Genomic DNA, 21,220 nt, shown 5'->3' with positions numbered 1-21,220 from the left:
GGTGAAGTATTAAACTTCTTATATGTTGTGGTCCTGTTCCAGACTAAGGTTCCCTGTGGCTGCTGTTTGGAAAAACAAAAACAGAAAGAGACAGAGATACAGTCATGTATATCCATTAGAATGTGTAGCTTTGCATTCTCTTATACTAAAATCATTCTTGCACTGAGTTCCACACTGTTCCATTATAAATACTATTGAAAGTTGCATCCAGAAATGAGGAGACATTGAGGTCATCAAAAATATGATGTCCGAATCATGTTTATAAATAAGAATCATATCCTTAATAAGATGAATAATCTCATTTTAAGTAAGATTACATTTCACAGCACTAAAATAGCAATTTCACTTCATATTGTATGCATGAAGTTGTAAACATTTTGTTACAACATTATTCTGATTTTAAAAAAAATAATGTAACTTTTGCAATGATATTTCTGCAATGGATGGGATTATACTCTCCCTGAAATATCAGGTACATAGCTTGGGAGTGCTCCTGGACCCAAAGCTCTCCCTGGTTTCTCAGGTTGAGGCAGTGGCCAGGAACGCATTTTATCAGCTTCGGCTGATTCACCACTACGTCCATTTCTAGAAGTGAATGACCTTAAAACAGTGGTACATATGCTGGTAACCTCCAGGCTTCACTAATGTTATGCACTGTATGTGGGGCTGCCTTTGTATGTAGTCTGGAAACTACAACTGGTAGCGAATGCAGCAGCCAGATTGGTCTCTGGGACAACAAGAAGCGACCACATAAAACTGATTTTAAAAGAACTGCACTGGCTGCCAATATGTTTCTGGGTGAAATACAAAGTGTTGGTTATTACCAATAGGGCCCTTAACAGCTTGGGCCCAGGGTTTTTAAGAGAGCACATTCTTTGTCAAGAACCCTGCCTCCTATTACAATCTTCTGGAGAGATCTGGTTACGGTTGCTGCCGGCTTGTCTGGTGGCAACCTGGGACCGGGCTTTCTCTGTGGCTGTCCCAGTACTTTGGAATATGCTCACCACTAAAATAAGAGCATCTCCTTCTCTGTTTATTTTCAGGAAGACCCTCAAGACTCACCTGTTCTTGCAGGCTTTTAATTAGAATTAATTTTAATAATTTGTTTTAATAACTGTTTTATGCAATTGTTTTTATTGTGTTTTGTGGATTTTAATCAGTGACTTTTTATATTGTTTTAAACTTTGTACACCACCTAGAGATGTACATATCAGGCAGTATAAAAATATGATAAATAAATGATAGATAGATAGATAAATAAATAAATAAATTGAATTTATCAGGTTAATTTTGCCATTAAAAAAGAAAAAAAGAAAGATAGCCAAAATGAACTCATGGAAATTATCATATTGTTTCTAAAGGGTTTTTTTTTTGTTTTGTTTAATTGAAAGCAAACCCAAGGATGTCTGCAGCAGTTAAATAAATTATGAAATCTTATCTTCCTTCACCACCTATTAAAATAATTTTATGGCTGTCATTTAAATGTCAACAAGTTTGTTATTTTTATTAAAGAAGGTGGAAATATATTTTATAGTTCAGCTATAAGAAAATGAATATTCAGATATAGCTCATATCTCTAGGAGAATACAAATTTTTATGTAGTAAGGATCAAGAGGCTGGCCATAATATCTTGGGCATGAGGTTCAGTTGCACAAGTGGTAAAATCTGGAATGCTAAGAAATTAGAAATGGGTGATACCTCCCTTTAATCATATCAGATTGATTTGGAAAACAAGCCAAGGAACATTCCCACAAATTGTTTTCTGAGCCAGTTTGGAAATCTGAAGTCCCCACCATCCATTTCTTTTAACCCAGCCATTCTCTGCAAATAATACACTGCAAGTGACACAAATGGCAACTTGAAAGTGGTAGCAGCAGTGCTCTAGTTGGCTGCTAGCCTTGGGATACTGTGTGGACCTCATAATACTGTAGGAGCCTTTGGAAAACTACCATTCCGAAGAGCCACTGGGGCTTGCGCATCATACCAGTGCAAACTGCTGGCTTGATGGAGGAAATGACAGACTTCTCTCTTTCCATCTAACTGTGGCCAAAATGTCGCTGTTACCACTACCACCAGTAAGTGCAATTTGAAGGGAAAGGTGAGAGCCTGGGGAGTTTGGAAATGAAGGGACTCTGTTAAATAACCCAGGACTTTTTTTTCCTCCTCACCTTGGATGTGAATCTGAGGTAGAGCAAGAATTAGAGCCCCACAAAATTCATCTGGTCTTTGCAGTGAGCATTATGATCCCAAAAGTTCATCTTTTGCCCAGGAACTGGCATTTCTATAAGGAAGTGCCTTTAAAAAGAGAAGCAAAATTCCATGAAGCATTGATAATTACTTGATCTGACTATGGATATGAACACTGGAATCTTTGGAAAGTTGAAGAGCAAAAGACTGTGGCTGCAGTCCTACAAGACAACATGTGCAAAGGTTATGAAACTGAAAAGTTTTGAAGCTTCGGCAAAGCTTCACACAGCTGAACAAGCAAGCTGGTTTTCAATTAAAATGTGACCTGCTTGTTCAGTTGTGCAAGTGGCTGCAAAAGAAGTCCAAAGTAATCTCTAGTGGCATATACTGTTTTCCTCATGATGTGCACATATTGTTGCCTTGGATGGCAAAGATGAGACACCTGAAAGACCTCCAGCCATTCCAGGATACAAAAAAATGAGTAATGACAATTGCTACCTCCACACATTATGATCAATGCATGTTCAGTTTGTGTACATTGTACACACATACAGATCTGGAAGCACATACACCTATCCACACACGATGTTCAACAAACATACAGTAGTATGCTTCCTATCTGTAACCTGCATTTGAAGGGGCCAGTACCCAGGTTCACTTTCAAAATGAGTACATGTACATTACATTGCACATTCACACAAAAATATGTACATATGTCTAGACACTTGTATGCACATACAAAGTAATGTCTGAACAGGGCTACAGTTATGCTGCTATGACTTGGTTGGATTTCAAGCATGCACCAACCAAAGAAGTAGGTGGCAACCTTATTAAATTGGTCCTTACCAAATAGTGTTGTCCTTGAGTCTCATCCCATTTTGATTATAGATTACAATTGGCATGGGCTAGGATCTAAAAGGACATGTGTAATGCCTTGCATGTGCATGGGGATTTTGTCATTTCTTACTGCAGTTCTTGTGCCTACCAAAGCCACCCCCAGAATCAGGGGATAGTTTGCTCATGCACACCTCTTTCTCTAGCAACCATGGCACACTTTTCAGACCAGAGACCTGTTCTCTCTCTCTCTCTCTCACTCTCTCTCTCTCGTTAATCTCCAAAACACCAAGTATATTGATAGTGCTCTAAAAATATATAATCCTTTGTGATGAAATACTAAGATATGTAGAAACTAAAGCTCCATTTGATATGTGCGTAAAACACTAGCACTTGTACACTTTCATAGTCTGGAAATAATATTATATTCCCTATCACACTTCTTAAATTGGCCAGATTTTATCAAGCTGAATCAGAAAGTGGTTATGTTGCTATAATTTTAAATTATCATTATTTGGTAAAAGGATTATCAAATCCCATCTCAAAAACTCCTTTTTGTATTTCTCAAAGAGTTAATAAAACTACGCCTTGGTGAATGACTAATTTCAGGCATCTCAGGTGATGAAATCAGTTGAACCCAGCACAGATGCTGTCTGCACCTCTAAACAGCTAACACCATAGATGCCAGGTGTGGCACTTTCTGTATGTCCATCGCACCTCTGGGGAAAAAAAATTGGTAAGAGCAACTGTTACAGCTAGAAAGAGGTTTACAGAAAGGTTGACACTAAAAGATGTGTTTTTTTCTTTCCTGACGTGCTAATTTTCTTTTCACATTCATAAACAGTAAGTGGTATACCTTTTGGCAGGATTGTACTTCTGGATTTATTTGCATTGTTAATGCTAGTTAAGCAAAGTTTTCACAAGAAGTTTTGATTCATATCAAGTTACATACCATTAGCAAAATGGCTGAAGTGGTTTTATTACTCTAAGATTTATTTTTCCATAAATAAATAAAACAACAATATAAGATTCTAGACACAGACAAAACTTTCAATAATATCATATGACTAATTATGCTGTTTGATCATATCTGCATTTGCCTAGATATTAAACAAACATGCAGTGGTGCTCTTACCCCTGGCCTTTGGAGCTGAAGTCCAGGGTCCACACCCCCTGGGGGCCCCCAAATCCTCTTTAGTCTGTCCTGGGTGGTATGATCATCACTGGCCCGCACTGTGCCAGGCAGCCCAGTGTAATTATGACCTGTGCCAGGTGCTTTAGAGACAGAGGGAAAAGAAATATGTGGGATAAGAATAGGGGGATAATGCTTAACTTGCAGTTGGGGGAGGGGTCCAGCATGGTGGTGGGGCCCCTTCAAAGGCCTTTAGGTCCAGGCTCTTTACCTAGGGTCACCTCAGTAAACATGTTACACAACAATATTGCAAAATCCAGTATCTCCTACTACTTTGTGCATGGCAAGTTGTCTTCTTTAAGAAAGCACTGTGATTGTTCAGACTTCAAGGGATACACCACATTATTGTGTGGCATCTTTACCTTCAGCCAGTCCCTGAATCTGCCTGGAGCTTCTTCAGTCCTCTCTATCTGAAGAAAAATGCCTCACACCTTAAGTGGCACAGCAGGGAAATGCTTAACTAACAAGCAGAAGGTTGCTGGTTTGAATCCCTGCTGGTACTATATCTGGCAGCAGCTATATAGGAAGATGCTTAAAGGCATCATCTCATACTGTGCGTGAGGAGGCAATGGTAAACCCCTCCTATATTCTACCAAAGAAAACCACAGGACTCTGTGGGTGCCAGGAGTTGAAATCGACTTGATGGCACACTTTACCTTTACCTTACTTTTACATTACAATGTATTTTGTATATTTCCCAGTTCCCTGGAAAATAGGTGGTGGTGGTGGTGGTGGGTGATCAAGTTTCAAATTTCAAACAGAGAATTATGTTTCACTGTGATTGTTCAGACTTCAAGGGATATACCACATTATTTTGTGGCATCTTTACCATCAGCCAGTTGCTGAATCCTCCTGGAGCTTCTTCAGACCTCTCCATCTGAAGTAAACAGCCTGGAATTTGGACTGTATTACCAACTGTGAGAGGCCAAGAGAGACTGTCCCTGCAACACATCCCTAATTATATTGTGCCTTTGGATTTAATCTATAAACTGCTTTGGGAGCCAATCTTGGCTGAAAACTGGGCTATAATAAATGGTTATATCTATTAATATTTTTTGACTACTAAGTACTTAATTTTCCTTATCTGGGGCAGGCTGCACACTTGTTCAGAGAAGTAAAACAATTCTGTCATTATTAGTTAGAGGACTTTGTTCTAAGCCATTCTGGGTAAGCGAAGATTCACAAGGTTGGAATATAGAGGTTCAGCCAATAAAGAAGACAAGCAGTCTCACTTGAAGGTTGGATAGGAATACAATATGCAGGACAGAATAAACCAAAGTGCAAATAATAGAATAGAGAGTTCAGCTATGATTACAGGATTAGGGGCAATTAAGGCAAGCAGGCTTGCAGAAGAGTCAAGACATCAATCAGCCCGCAGCTCTGTTGCTCAGTCAAGGGGGTGTGGCAGGAACTGAAGCTATACTGAGGCAGGAACCATCAAGAGTCACAAAATGTGCTCTTGTCCCTGGCCTTAAGATCACTTGGGAGTACAAATGCTTCTTGGTAATTAATAAAAACCTTTAAGCAGTTTAGAGCAGTTGATTTAATGAAAAATGGCAAAAAATAAAGTAACAACTTTCTGTACAAGAAGAGATAATGTATGCCAGTTTATTCTTCTCTATAAAGTTACACTATAGATTGATATAACCGCCCGGAGACAAAGGTTTGGGCGGTATAGAAGTTTAATAAATAAATAAAATATATATCAAATATCGATATATCCCAGGCATGATAAGATGTTATTGACTGTATTGCTTAGAAAAATAAACTGAACATTATAACACTGAGAACATGCAACACAGATAAAAAAATAAATAGCATATGATGAATTTGAAGCTTTCAACAACTTTTGTGACAGCAGTAGTAGCACAGAAAATGGAATGAAAAAGAGAAAGAAGAAACGTTAAACATGAAATTCTTTACACCCTGTATATAGTCTGCATATGTATTCTCTTTTGAGTAAACTGGAGAGGTGAGCTTTCTTCCAAACGTAATATATAATTTAGCTTTAACGTTTCTTTGGAAAAGAAAAACTATAAAAAATTGGCTAGGAATAACTAAATAATAGATTGTCTTTTAAAAAGTGACCTGTGCTGTATCTCAGGATTCCTAGGAAATATTTGGTACTGGAAGCTGTAAAGGTTGATGGTGAAAACATTAGGGTATGGGGTTGGATGAGCCATTGTTGTTTCCATATCATAATTATATTTGCTTGGGGAAAGGAAAATTCAAGAAAATTCCATATGTGGCCCGGCTCTGCCTTTGTGGTGCTAGAGCTATGGAATCAGCAGCTCATGTCCTATAATGCCTCTTTTATAAGGATATTCATCGTGTTTTATTACCCCCTTTTAGTAAAATTTCCAGGCCACATAATTCATTTTACCTTTACTGTCCAACCAGAATGATTAAATTTCTTTAAATGTAGCAACATTTTGTTTTATAGTTTGTAAAATTCACCAGTAGTTGGTTAAACTGTCTTAGCTTACTGATCAGTCGTTTACTGTTTCGCTATCTTATTGTTTTATTTTGCTTTGTTAATGGTTTGTTGTGTCTATTGTGCTTTGCTGGTCATTGACCGTAATAAATAATAATTAAAAAATATATGCTTAGGCTGCAATTCTATGCAGTTTTCTGGGATTAAGGCCCACTGAACATAGTGGACTTTACTTCTGAGGAAGCATGACAGGACTGCACTGTTAGGCACATTCTGCAAATGATAATGCTGCACCAATGCCTCCCACTTCAGAGCCAGTATAAGTAACCTGATCCAAACAAACAAACCAGAGGTAAATCTGGGTGCAAGTCCAAAATCAATGACAACAGCCATCTCCTCTGCTTGTGACTATTCAGAGCAACTGTAATGTCTCCCAACTCAGACTATGGCACCTGAAATTTGTGATTCTTGGCATCAAGCTTCTCCCACCATTCATGCCAGCTTTGGAAGCAATTGTACAGCCTATCACCTGTGCAGTTTCTAGGCCCCAAATATGTCTGGGATTAACTATGGCTGAAGAGCAGCAATGCAATGGAACTGTATCCAGCAGGTTTGTAGACTGTGGTCTTCAATTGTAGATTGCGTTACTAACTAGTTTATGAGAGCTGAACACTGAAATGAGAGCTGCAAATCATGAAAACTGAAATCACACATCTTAAGATTTTAGATTTGTCTGCCTAATAGCTATTTTTTCTTTAATGCTATTCAAATATAATCTAGGCCCCCCCTCCACCTTGAGAAGCTGCATCTGTAAGTAAGCCTGGATCTAGATTACTGCTGAGGTAATCTTAGTAGACATAAAGAGAATTAACTAAGAACAGTTGATATCAGGATAATCACTGATTCCTTCAAATTAGAATAGTGATTGTTTCAGAGAAATATGACCAACATTCACTTACCTAATGGTGGTTTGTCTTTTATCCTGCATTTCTAATCATCTTCCTTTCCATTCTTTTTTTATCTTGAGTAGAGGCAATTGGTACTGCCAATTAGGGTGCAGTAATGCAGTTCAGGTTTCTTCATACTGAAGTGCAGCATAATTCTTTAACAACTACAGATGCATTTGTGGATAAAGCAATATTTACTCAGATTAAAATAATTCCCTGTGTTCTGCTTAGATAATTTCTAAAATGCCATGAAATCTTGCAAGGTAAAGTTAATGGTGCTACATAGAATTATTAGCAGAACTCATTATGGAGAGTCAGGGCTGAAAGATACTCTGTAGACTATATGTTAGGGCAAGGGAGGGAGTCCCAGGCTAAGATTCTCATGAAAGAAATGTCATGGCCTAATGAAACACGTGTAGTTTCCTGGATGCAGCACTTTTGCTGAATGTAGGGCAATACATCTATCCACATAATTTCCATTTCCCTAAATTTTTTTTTACTTCAGCTCTTGTGATCCATGCAACCCTGTATGAATTCAAGGAAGAAAGATGCAGTTGGGATCATTTAAGTAATGGGAGACACCTGGCAGTATTCCTCGGGAATGTGAAGACAAGGCTGGGTTTCTGAATTAAAGACAACCCATCCTGAAGTACGGCAGTATGTATATGTTGCTTCTACTATGAACCAGTGTTTCATAATGTTTGCTTTGTTCTGAGAATTATTAATCAAGAACTTGGAGTACATTGCCAAGGAAGTATGTGACCTTCTACTTATGTTCTTCATTAGGTCTTTTAATAACCTAGATGTTTCAGTCTAATTGCTCTTGTGTTTCTAACCATCATACAAGGTTACATAGACTCTTCACTCATAGGTATGAGTCTGTATAACTAAATGGCCTCAGGAGAACTCTTGCCAGAGAAGAGTGACAGAAAGGTTGTTACGCTTATGAAAACCAATTTAGCAGAAGATGGAGAAGCCTAAAAACATACCTTGACAATAGAGTAACCCATACAAGCATTAAAATGCATTAAAAAGCATCAAAATGTCTAGTAATAAACCACCCGTTACAAAGATCAGGGCTAAAAAGGAGAAGTTACAAAAGGAGAAAGTTACAATTTCTCCAATAAGCTGGTAGGGATATAACTCCTGCAATCTACAACATAAAAAACTTCCTGTGACCATTCATGAATCAGACCTCAGTTGACCATAATTCTTCAAGCAAGTATAGCAGATATTCAAAGGGGACATGTCAATGTTCAGTAGTGATCTGTATTACTTTATCCCAGGCTGTAGCCACAAGATCATGTGGTCTAAATACATAGTGATTTTATCTCACACCATCTGGAGAGTAGTTTTCCGTGGCTTCCCTTCTGTGTTTAGTTAACACAATATTACAGTGAGTTACTGATGTTTAACTTCCTGATAACCACCTCTGAATATGACGTTATTAAATTGGATGTTTATGCTACATAAAAGAAACAGATTAACAACAGAAGGGGAGGGTGGGGGGAAACATGGACTAAAGTTTGATAGAATTGAATGAACAGTTTATTTCAAGCAAAGATGCTGCAGCATAAGTAAAGAGAAGAAAGAACATGTGTGTTAGCGAAAGTCTTCCTTTCCATTTCATTTGATTCAGAGTTGCCTTTACTTTTAAATGCCAGCAGATGGCTCCTTATAGAATGGCCTAAACACAAACTGAATTCCCAGAGGCTGCATGAGGTGTGAAAACAAATTGGTGTTTCTTGTTCTGTCACATTTTATAGAAGCTTACTCATTCCTTCTTGTTACAGGAGCTCAGACACACCCTTACGGCATATTTTGTGGTGTATTTAAAAAATACAGCTGCAATGGTACAGTGAGAGAGCTAGGTTTGGAATATGGCTCCACCCTTCAGACTTAGGAAGCCTAATAATCATTTGGCACCTCCATCTTTACATGTTTATAATTTACTCTCAGAAGTTGATAAATGAATTTCATGAAAAATTATTTTTGGCTTAGATTTAAGGTATAACTAGTTGGCAACAGAAAGTGGGTGGAGCTTACTAACAGTTAAATGAAAAAGAGACTGCCAAGTCTTGAAGTTTTAAAAGAATTGGATTCCAGCTATGTTCACACCCCTTGGAGAGGGAATATAAAGATAATTCTAGTCAGGCTGCAGAATGAGGATGTCATGAGGTTTGACTATCACTGAAACTGAAATGAACTTTGTCACCCTATTTAAATATTTAAAAACTGCCAGATCTCCTGATAATGGGGAAATATGTTACCAAGTTCTAAAAATGGTTTAAATGTATTTTAAAAAAATATTTTTAAAATACAATCGCCCTTTAAGATATTCTTGTATCTGTTTGCTTTACCCAAGCAGTGTAGGAGTAGTACAAAACAAGGATTTCATGAGAGAAGTGGTTTTAAATTACAAGTCTTGGTAAAATGCCTGGCAAACCATGTAAACATGAATTGTTTGTTTGCAATGATGACAGTAGTATAGTTCTCTAGAACTTGTTAGAGCTATTAGCTTTGGCAAGTTCAACAGTTTTACCAGTTAATGTGCCTTGTGGAGTTTAGGCGTTTTCAGGCCAAGTTTGCTGTACTCTTGCTTGCTTATTGAAGTCTTTAGACCAGGGGTTTTCAACCTTGAGTCCCCAGATATTGTTGGACTGGGAGTGTAATGGTACCATTGGCCACTGTGGCCAGGGATGATGAGAGTTGTAGTACAACATCTGAGCAACCAAGGTTGAAAACCCCTGCTGTAGATAATGCCCCTCACAGTCATAGTTTTAAATAATTTAGGGCAGGCCTACACAACATAAGCTAGGGAGGCCAGATCCAGCCTGTGGGGACTACCTGGCCCACAGGTAGGAATATCCAGAAGCCATGAAAAGCCCTTGGGCAGCGGCTCAATGCAATTGGCTGCCTGAGACCAGATGTATCTGTCTCTGGGCCTGAACCCATGGACACATTCCCCTTTCTCTTGCCTTTCCCCTGCCTCCAACCCTCTGCCCCTCACTTCTCACTTTTAAAAATATTTTTAAAATATTAAATTTTTTTAAATAATTCGTTTTCTGCCCTTTCATGGAATATCTGCCAAACCCAGTTTAATGCCAGATTAAGAGAAAAACTTCTGAGGAACCTGTTAATGGTCAGATTAGGCAGTCACCTAACTGCATGCTTCAAAGGCATGCTTAATTAATTAATTTAATTAATTGAATGCTTTCAGGCTTTGTTAAAAATGTGGTATAGTGTCAGGCTGTTGGACTAGCACTGGGGAGACTCAGGTTATTTTATTTTATTTTATTCAATTTATATACCACACTTCCTAAAGTGGCTCAGAGTGGTTCCAGTCTCAATCTAGCAATGACATTCATCTTGGGCCAGTCAATCTCTCTTAGACTTAATTTATCTCATAGGAGTATTGTGAGGTGAAAATGTGGAGGGGGGGGAGACATGTATGCTGTCTTGAACTTCTCGTAGGAAGGGCAGGACATAAGGATTTAAATGTAATGTAATAGGGGCTAAGCCAGAATACCATCTCAAACTGGAGTTGGAACCAGAATTTGTTGATGTGAAATTGGAAAGAGAATTGCAGAGATCCTACTAATGAGAAAGTGAAATTCAGGGGTGCAGATCCTCTCTCCCCCATTTGAGGAGTTCCTCTCTCATTTCACTGAACTCCCCTATCAAACCTAATAACCTTATCTCCCCACTGCCCCCAACATAGATTAGAGATGTGCATGAAACCAGGTGGGCATGGCTTGAGGGGTGGGGTGTGTGTCACTTTAAGGGTGGGGGAGGGTACAATCTCTCCTCCCACTTTCCCCTGCCGGCGCTTGGTTTCCGTAAAAGCCTTCGGGGTGGCAGTGTACCTCCCTGCCGCCCCTTCTCCCTTTTCAGACGGAAGTGGACTGGTGCATGTGCACACGCGACGGGCGCACATGCACCCAGTACCTCAGACCACTTCTGGCTGAAGATGGGGAGGAGGCTGTAGGGAGGTAAACTGCTGCCCCGAAGGCTTTTATGGAAACCGAGAGCTGGTGGGGGGGGGGAGCGGGAGGATGGGTAAGTGCACCTTTCCCTGCCCTTAAAGTGACACCCTGTTCAGAGGCCCATAACCTTGAAATTCTCTTTGAATTTTAGCAGCCTTGCAGGCAGAAGGAAAGCTTGAGCATGGTTGCTGAAATTCAAAGAGGAATTTCATGGTTCCTTCCAAGGAGAAACTGAAATTTCCTTTGAGTAGTGGGAATTAAGACCATGGTCTTATAGGGAATAAAAGATCAAGGCTTGTTACATGACTGAGGTGCAAACAGAGTGAAAGCTAGAGGAGCAACTCTTCCCTTTAATTTTTTTGAGGGGAGGAAAGAGACTTTTGGGGGAGACTTTTGGAATGAGAAAAAGAGAGAGTACTTTTTCAACATAACAGAGAGACAAAACTGCATGGGGGGAGGTAAAAAGATAACACTTGGGAAGACTTCAGTAAAATGAGGGAGGACTCAAATTCTTAGGGGGAGGGATCTGCACCTTTACATGGATTCAAATATTACCTATTTCTTCACAAGTTATAATAATGTGTCTGCTGGAAAATAACTTGGGAAGGGGTGCTTGTGTAACCCTGAGTGTGTGTAAGGTAAAGTGTACCGTTGAGTTGATTTTGACTCCTGGTGCCCACAGAGCCCTGTGGTTTTCTTTGGTAGAATACAGGAGGGGTTTACCATTTCCTTCTCCCACACAGTATGAGATGATGCCTTTTAGCATCTACCTATATCGCTGCTGCCAGATATAGTACCAGTGGGGGTGGGATTCGAACCGGCAACATTCTGCTTGTTAAGCATTTCCCCACTGCACCACTTAAGGTGGTGTGTAGCCTTCTATTAAATAGAGAGTTCAATTAATTATTTTTTGGCCTTGGTGAGTTGCCGTAGGAGAGAGTCTGTGTGTGAGAAGTTAGATTATGAAAAAAGTGTTTAAGAAAACAAGAGAAAGAGCAAAAACAGGACAATTGAAAAAGAAAAGAGAACTGCGGCTTTCTGTTCTTGAGCATCATTCACTAGACACAGAGTCAACACCAGGAATCAGGGAGACTGGGGCCAAAGAACTGCAGAAAAGCTTGAGGAGTAACTGCTTCACCCATTTTGTGGAATACAAAATTTGTGAGACTCCTATGCTTGTTTTGTTTTGCTTGTTTCTACTCTTGAGGATAGGGAATTGGGGAGCGGGGTCGATTTAAATACATGCATACATACAGTGTGTATGTAATTGTTTAAATTGATTAATTTAAATCTCTTTAATGATTACATTTGCCTCTAAATTCATTTCAGTGTTGGCCCTTGGAGTGTGGACTTGGAGAAATAGGAAAAGGTTATATTTGCTTCACTCACTACATATAACCAGACTCTCACTGTTGCTTCCACCACTGTCTCCCATGGTGCACCCACCTCTATCCTCTATGTCATTTTTGTAACCCCAATGGCTACTTTTTTTTAAAAAAGGTAAATGTTCTTTGTCACTCCATATCTTAAACAGAGATGTGCAGAACGCCCCCACCCCGAACATTCACTGGTCTTATCAAAACCTGTTTAACTTCCCTTGAACAGATTTTGCAACTTGGGAGGAACTGTGACATTTGCTTCAGATTATCATTTAATATTTTTTTTAATACACTAACCCTATTTGTTCAAGTGCCACGACCCCTTTAAACACCCTGTTGACCGTAAATGAATGCATATGAAACTCTTGGAGCACTCCAATTTCTAATAACAGCAACTACTCATTAGAACTGGTTGCTACTTGCTCTAGGCAAGTGGCAAATTGCATGACTGCATGTTCTTTTCACTTTATATATATTTAAATCTTCTTGTTGGTGTAGAGTATTGCTAGACTTCCTACACTATCGAATGTCAAAACATGATTTCATAATCCAAATTATGGATTTCTTTCTTTTTAAAATGTACAATGTCAAGCAATATGGTATATGTAACACATGGGAATATTTATTGATCTTGTCACTGAGATAAGAAAATGTACAGCACAATTAAATCATAGTTTAGAATGTGGTAAATGTTCATACAGAAGGCACTGAGGGGCCAGCTTGAAAGTTTAAACAACTATTTTGGTCCCTTGTTGATGTGATATTTAAGGTAGGCAAATTGAAGCAGTTATTCAAGGGGGAAAAATAATTGGGTGGGTGTGGGGACAGTTATGAGCAACCATGTATTTATTATAGAAGTTTAATTGCCTCATACATTTTCAGAAAATTTATACTAAGCAATTTCAGTGCCAAAAAAATAATGTAACAAAAACTGCCAAATTCTGAGAGCCTTTGTATGCTACAATTGCTTGAAGAGGAAAGTTTATATGAGCATCTTAACTCTACTGATTGTAAAATAAATTTGCTGTCCACAGTAATATAAAGATGTTACTTTAGACCTGAATCTGATGTTTCAGCACAAGAATTTAAACAAAATGTAATATTGTTGCATTTGTCAGTTTCTAGGTTGTTCATCATCCAAGCACTGAGCAGAACCTGCTTAGCTTCAGCAAGTGCCCTCAAACCATCATATTCATTGGTGCTTTTCCATAAATTGCACCAGTTAAGAATGAGACTCTTCAGACAATATGTTCTACTGATATGTGTGCAGCACTGAATTCCTGCTAAATAATATAAATATGTGTGGGAATCAGGTTAATAATGGGACTGGCAGTACTTTTGCTCCTGCCAAATGCACCTTTCCTGGACTACCTTGTTCTATTCAATGTTAATTGGAAAGGATGAGACATGAGATTTTGTTTTGGCTAAATCTTTATTTATTTAATTTTAATTTTAATTTAAAACATTTAAACCCTGTCTTTATGTCTCATTTCTGAGATGCCCAAGAAATGTGAAATAGGTTCACAAAAATTGCACAACAATAATATAATATCAAAACAGCAAAACACAGACAGTGCAGAAAATACAAAGCTAACTTCAAGGGCATAGCCAAGGGGATAGCAGTTGGCAAGCCAGACAAGCCAAAGGCCTCTGGGAACAATTAAGTTTTCACTCAGTGCCTAAACTTAAGGAAGAGGACAGATGGATCTCCTGGTACAGGGAGTTCCACAAACTGGGTGATATGGGGGGAAAGGCTAACTTCCCTCCATGTTTTAGTTTTGATGGTGATGGGACACAAAGGAGGCCCTTTCTTTATGGTCTTAGTGATTGGGCAGACTCACATGGGCGGAGAGGGTACTGGTATGAAGCCATTTCAGTATCCAGGTCTAAAGCCATTGAAGGATTTAAAGTTAAAGCCAGCATTTTTAATTGGACCTGGAAGTGAACTGGGATCTAGTAAAACAACAGAATCACATTGTCCAAAGACTAGCTCTGCTTAAAACTTTAACTCTAATTTTGCACTAGCTGAAATTTCTGAACATTTCCCAAAATAACTCAAGCCTGATGTAATTAAGAGTTGGTATCTATCTGTCCTGGAAGCCTCAATACGGGATGGAAGGAGATTCTAGCCAGCACCCAGTTCCTTCTCCTTCCAATGGATCTGCTCTCTTTGGTCACTTCTTTCCTCTAAAGTTTGACCATTTGCTGCCTGACACAGTTCCTCCTTAGCTACCCAATCCTTGTGTGTTGAAATCCCTTCCTACCACATTATGTTCTCAAGAGAGCTTGCCCAGTCCATACCCTCCTAACAGTTTCTCAGTCCTTCCTAACTCCAGGCCTGGTTGGTTGCCCTGGTAACATATCTAGCATGGCTCAAACCATTCTGCAGCTTTGGCATGTTTTCCAGCTTTGCCTGCGGGGCACGAGTCTTTTGTCAGCGTAGTGACTGGAGACAAACAAGGGGCCCAGCTTGATCCTACCTGAGGTTGAGGGTGGAGGTGAGATCCGAGTCCCCCCTGGCATTAAGGCATGTGTGACCATGTCTAGGTCTACCTTGTCCAGGAATGGGTGAGTTGGCATATCAGCCTGAGCTGTGCAAAAGCACTCCTGGACACAACCACCACCTGATTTTCTGGGAGCAAAAATAAAACTAGAAACAGTCCCAAACTATGCGTCTGATTCTTTAAGAGGAATGCAACCCCATTCACAACAGATTAAACTCTTCTCTCCAGATCAGCAATCCTACTGACCAAGAGCAATTGTCTCAGCCCACATAATCCATTACTGATCTTGAACACCAATCCAGAACCTTCAGAAGCCCTATTCAGACATTGAGGTCATTCACGCAATCGAAAACTGTGTTCTACCCAGGTTTGGGAGCTGTGTGTACTCTCAATTTTTGATTGTGTGGAAGCAAGGGTAGAAAGAAACCTGGGTAGAAGTGATTGTGTGGAAACAAGGTTAGAGAAACCCTGGGTAGCTTTTTCTCCTACCTTGCTTCCACACAATCAAAAATTGGGAGTACACACAGCTCTCAAACCTGGGTAGAACACAGTTTTCGATTGTGTGAATGACCTCATTATGTTGTATAAATGAATAATTAGCCGTGCACTTGTACATATTTTTGTATGAATTACTGTACCTTTGTTGATTTTATCATGCCCTCAAATGCATGGTACAGATTGGAAGTGCACTGCTCTACTGGAAGTTACCACAGGCTTCTTATTTTTTTTTTCTTTGCAAAGACTCTGAACCCACATGGAGGATGAATGGCATTGGCAAGACTGTAAATTTCAAAATAGATTAAGGTGTTTCCATTATCTCAGAGGAGACCTATGCTAGCTTCCAGAATCCTCCTCCACTACACAAAGCAGAGACTGTTCTGTGCAGCCCAGGTGGTCCTTAGACTGTCTAGGACACTTTCTAACACAAATCAGTCATAAAGGTAATCAATATGAGTTGTTCTGTGTATGTGATTAGATACCATGAGGTGGATATTCTCCTCAGTCATGGAGGAGCTACCAGAATGTAACTGAAGAAAGCAGTGGGAGAAATAGAAGGGATTTTTGAGGACATTGGCCTACTCCAGTGAGACTCTATGGACAGGATGCTAAGCCATATAGCATCCACACTGCCTGCAGGAGTCACATTCCATTACTCCAGAAAGTGGAAATAGAACTGAAAAGGATGAATAATGAAAGAAATCACAGAGCCTACACCATGGTGTGCTCCAATAGTCCCAGTCACAAAGAAAAATGGGGAAATCTGTATTTATGTAGATCTTAAAAGGCTCAATAAGGAAGCCCTCTTATAGCACACATTCTGTTTTGGAATGAAATGGGCATCAAATTTAGCCAAAACACTGACCAAGAGCACTTGTCTCAATTATCTCAGCCCACATCATCTATTGCTGATTTTGAACACCAATCCAGAACTTTCAGAAGTCCTATTTAGACACAGAGGCTATTCACACGATGGAGGAAAACCAGGCTAAGGGAGCCCAGCCTGGTTTTACTCCATCGTGAGAATCACCAGGCACGCAGGCGATCCCAGTGGGTCAACAGAAACTAGCCTGTCATAGTAGCCCTTCCCTTGAACAAGGTTAGCGGAGTGCTCCATTTATTTCGCTGCTCACATAGGAACATAGGAAGCTGCCACATATACTGAGTCAGACCATTGGTCCATCTCGTTCAGTGTTGTCTACACCAGGGATTCTCAATGTTGGGTCCCCAGATGTTATTGGACTTCAACTCCCATAATCCCCAGCCCCAGGTTGGGAATTATGGGAGTTGAAGTCCAATAACATCTGGGGACCCAGCGTTGAGAATCCCTGGTCTACACAGACTGGCAGCGGCTTCTCCATGGTTGCAGGCAGGAATCTCTCTCAGCTCTATCTTGGAGATTCCAGGGAAGGAACTTGGAGCTTAGATGTGGCTCCATGCCCTAAGGGGACTATCTTACAGTGCTTAGAGTGGCTCCATGCCCTAAGGGGACTATCTTACAGTGCTCACATTTCTAGTCTCCATTTCATATGCAACAGGGCAGACCCTGCTTAGGTTAAGGGGACAAGTCATGCTTGCTGCCACAACACCAGCTCTCTTCCTTACCCTGTTAGGGTAAGTGCCACACTCGGTGTGGCCACTCATTCCCCACCCCCTGCTCACTGCCAGAAATGGTGGTCTGGGGCGGGGACCCATTTAACCACAGGTTTGCATAGCTTTGGCTAAATACTGGGATTGCAAGTGGGGTTTGGTGCAGGTGCAGCGCCAGGATTTACCTCATTCCCAGCACTTTACATGCCCAGCTTAAACTAGGCTGGGCTGCCCTGGCCTGAGTTAGGCTACACATGTGAATAACTCTACCTGTGAACACTATACAGTCAGTCATACAAGTATTGAACATAACATATGAATAGGGCTACAGTTTATTTGGAACATGATGGAAATACATTGGTAGTGTACTAGTGACAGGGTGAAGGGTGGAAAAGCACCCGGGAACGATTACATCCCTCCAGAACGATTACATCCCTCCAGGTGGGCCCCAGCATTGGCTCTTTTGTTCACCTATATAGATCAAACTGCACAATTCCCTCAGGAGTGGGGCTCAGCCATGGTGGTCCCGATCTATAAAAGAGGCAATAGGGAGGATCCCTTTAACTACAGGCCAATTAGCCTTTTGAGTATAATAGTTAAATTGTACGCCAAACATCTGTGTGTAAAACTTTGCTCTTGGATGGAGCAGGAGCATATAATCCACAATGAGCAAGCAGGTTTTAGACCTAATAGATCGGCTATGGACCATTGCCTAATTCTACAACAACTTGTGGACAAACAAGTTAGGGTCCATAAAAGACCCCTGTTTGCCGCTTTTGTGGACCTTAAAATGGCCTTTGACTCAATTTCAAGGAGTTTACTATGGACCAAACTGGCTAGTACATCTATAGATCAAAGGCTTCTATTATTGCTCATTAAGCTCCATGAGAACTCCTCTTTAAGAGTACGTTTAGACACTGCCGGCAATTTTACCAATCCAATTCCAACTGAGAAAGGTGTGCAGCAAGGGTGTGTGTTGGCCCCTTATTTATTCAATCTTTATATCAACAATCTGATTAAACGGCTGCAAAATGTTGATATCCATGCACCTAAATTAGCCAACAAAAAGATCCCGATCCTGATGTACGCGGATGACACGGTTATTTTATCTCAAACCAGGGTTGGGCTCAAAAGGGCTTTAGATGTTCTAACATCATATTGCCAAGAGGAACACTTGAAGATCAACCATAACAAATCTAAAATTATGTGCTTTAAAAAAAAACCAAGGAAATTTATATGGGCCTTGGATGGACATAAATTAGAACAGGTCAATCAAATAAAATATCTCGGGGTGGTTTTTCAACAAAACGCTGGGAAATCGGCACACATGAGAATGGTAGCTGACTCAGCAAAACGCAGTGTGGTGGCAATTAACAGATTTTTCAGAACGCAGGGAGTAGGTTTCATTCCTGCGGTTTAAAAACTGTATTCAGCAAAGGTTATCCCTCAGCTTCTATATGGGATCCAACTGGGACCTTATGCGAACTTTGACACGCTAGAAAGAATTCAATCTGTTTTTTTGAGAGCTATCTTCGGGACTACAAGATGCACCTCAAATGTAATACTGCGCATGGAGGCCGGCCTCATAAAGATCGAATCTCGTGCCTGGCTTTTAATCATTTATTTTTGGTTGAGAGTCCACCTATGACCGGTGGGCCTAATTCCTCAGTTTCTATCGTTAATTCCACAACCGCAGTGGTGCACTGTAGTCAGTAAAAAGCTTGCTGCTCTAGGAATAGACCCGGAACAATTGCTGGAGTTAGACTTGGCAAATGCTAAAAGAATAGTAAAACAGCGTTTGACAGATATTGAATTGCAAAATAACTGCGCCTCTTTAACAGAATTCTATAAAGGAGTAAGAACAAGATGGGATCTTTCACCAGCAAATTATTTGTCCCATATTACACTCAGCAAATTCCGGTGGGCATTTACAAGGGCAAGAACAAATTCTTTTCCCTCTGCCTTATTAGCTGGGAGATACAATGGTGTTCCCCTGGAAGAACGCTACTGTAGATGCGGCAGTGGGGAAATAGAATCCATTGAGCATATTCTATTATCCTGTAAAATACATAGGCAATAGAAGGAGCACTTAATTTTACCTCTGGTCTGTAAACAGCCGGATCAATCTGCTGAACAACTTGTTAAATTTCTACTCTCTGATGAGGATGTTTTAATTTTTAACTCCGTAGCCAAATTTTGTTATATTGCTCTTAAGATGTATAATGAGAACCTATAGAGTTTCTTATAAATTTGTTTTGCCTTTTGTATGCATGGATTGTTTGGTCTAGGGCCATAATAAAACTTGACTTGACTTGACTAGTGACACCATACCCCAAGCAATCTCTCCTAGTGGTTTCACATAGACGTTAAATAGCATGAACTAGTAGAAATGTTCAACTCAGCTACCGCACAGTCATTGAAATTTTGTGAGACTTGCTTTTTCATAGTTTAAGAATTGTTACAAGGTACAGATATGATAAACTTTGATTCGCATAAATACTATAGATGGGCATAAATTCCACAGTCACCATAAATACCCAGCCATCCCATGTAGCAAGGAGGTTTCTAGGCATGTTGCATAGCAGGTGACAACTGCTATGCAAGCAGTTGCTGCGCCAGCTCACAGGATTGTGGAGGCAAAAGGTTGGAGAAGCCTTAGTTGCATTTTCTCGTCTTCAGTTGGAGATTTAAAAGAAAATGTTCAGTGGAAAAGGTGACAACTGTAGGATACAAGTGCAAACTTCTCCATTCTTCTTCTGCCTGGAGGCTCAGGAATTATTAATCTATCCCCCTGCATGTTTTTATAAGCAAATGCTTGGCAGTGTAATACTTTCTCAGGCAATGTTCCTGCAAAGTAGTTTCATCTCATTATGCATATCTGCATCAAAGGGCCTCACAATACCATACTGGCATCTCCCTCCTTAGGGAGTTATAGCCTAACCACAGCAACTAAGATTGGAACTCCCTGTCCAACCAACCAAGACAATATTCAAAAAGCAATTTTCTAATTCTGTATTCCTTTGCCAGTTTCACCCTGTGACGACATCTCAAATCACAAGACTATATGGTCGGTCATATGATGCTTCTGCAAGTCACCTGCCCACATAGTTGTAGCACAGGCTGGAGCAAGATCTTCTAAAGCTCAAATGAAATGTTCAAAAGCCAAAACCCCCTGAACATTTTGGTTCAACCAAATTTAAAACTAAAATTATAAGAGCTGTTTTGGAACATTCTTTTCACATTATATGGCTGTTGATTAAAAAACAGAGCTGGATCAGATATCTCTATGCATATTTTACTCCTAGTCACCAAAGAAGCTGTTTAGAAGTTTGGGTTGCTCCTATTCTCCTTGAGAATAAATGATGTTTTGCAGAACAGAAAAAAGTATTTTTGTTGCATGATCAGATTAAAATATGGCAGGAGAGTTGCACATTTCTCTGACAAACAAACAAACAAACAAACAAACAAACAAACAAACAAACAAACAAACCAGTACCTCACGCAATGGTATGTCTTTGAGTAATGCAGACAGCTGGAGCACCACCTGCTCCCCTGTGTCTGTGTAAACACCACGGACATAGGCGGAACTAGGGGGGGGCAGGCAGGGCACGTGCCCTAGGCGCCACTGGGGGGGCACCATGCCAGTTCCTGCCACCGCCCCCCCATTGC

At 40.1% G+C, this 21,220-nt stretch overlaps 2 long non-coding RNA genes across 3 annotated transcripts in view; one reads left to right on the top strand and one right to left on the bottom strand.

Annotated features, from left to right (window-relative positions):
* LOC128330549 (uncharacterized) overlaps nt 1-14,435 on the top strand; it is a 20,123-nt gene extending 5,688 nt beyond the window's left edge. The window contains exons 2-5 of one of the 2 annotated variants that reach the window (XR_008310143.1): nt 3,592-3,757; nt 8,100-8,251; nt 12,910-13,080; nt 14,078-14,435. This is a non-coding gene — a long non-coding RNA (uncharacterized LOC128330549). Of the gene's footprint in view, nt 1-3,591; nt 3,758-8,099; nt 8,349-12,909; nt 13,081-14,077 lie in introns of both variants that reach the window. The other variant, XR_008310142.1, reaches the window with a different exon arrangement.
* LOC128330550 (uncharacterized) lies at nt 5,808-21,220 on the bottom strand. Its single transcript, XR_008310144.1, has 3 exons — nt 21,048-21,220; nt 7,607-7,758; nt 5,808-6,059 (listed from the first exon to the last, which is right to left on the bottom strand). It is a non-coding gene; the product is annotated as an uncharacterized LOC128330550 (long non-coding RNA).

The sequence above is a fragment of the Hemicordylus capensis genome, chromosome 6, assembly GCF_027244095.1.
Source record: "Hemicordylus capensis ecotype Gifberg chromosome 6, rHemCap1.1.pri, whole genome shotgun sequence".
NCBI classification, from domain to species: Eukaryota; Metazoa; Chordata; class Lepidosauria; order Squamata; family Cordylidae; genus Hemicordylus; species Hemicordylus capensis.
This window is presented reverse-complemented; position numbering and strand designations above follow the sequence as displayed.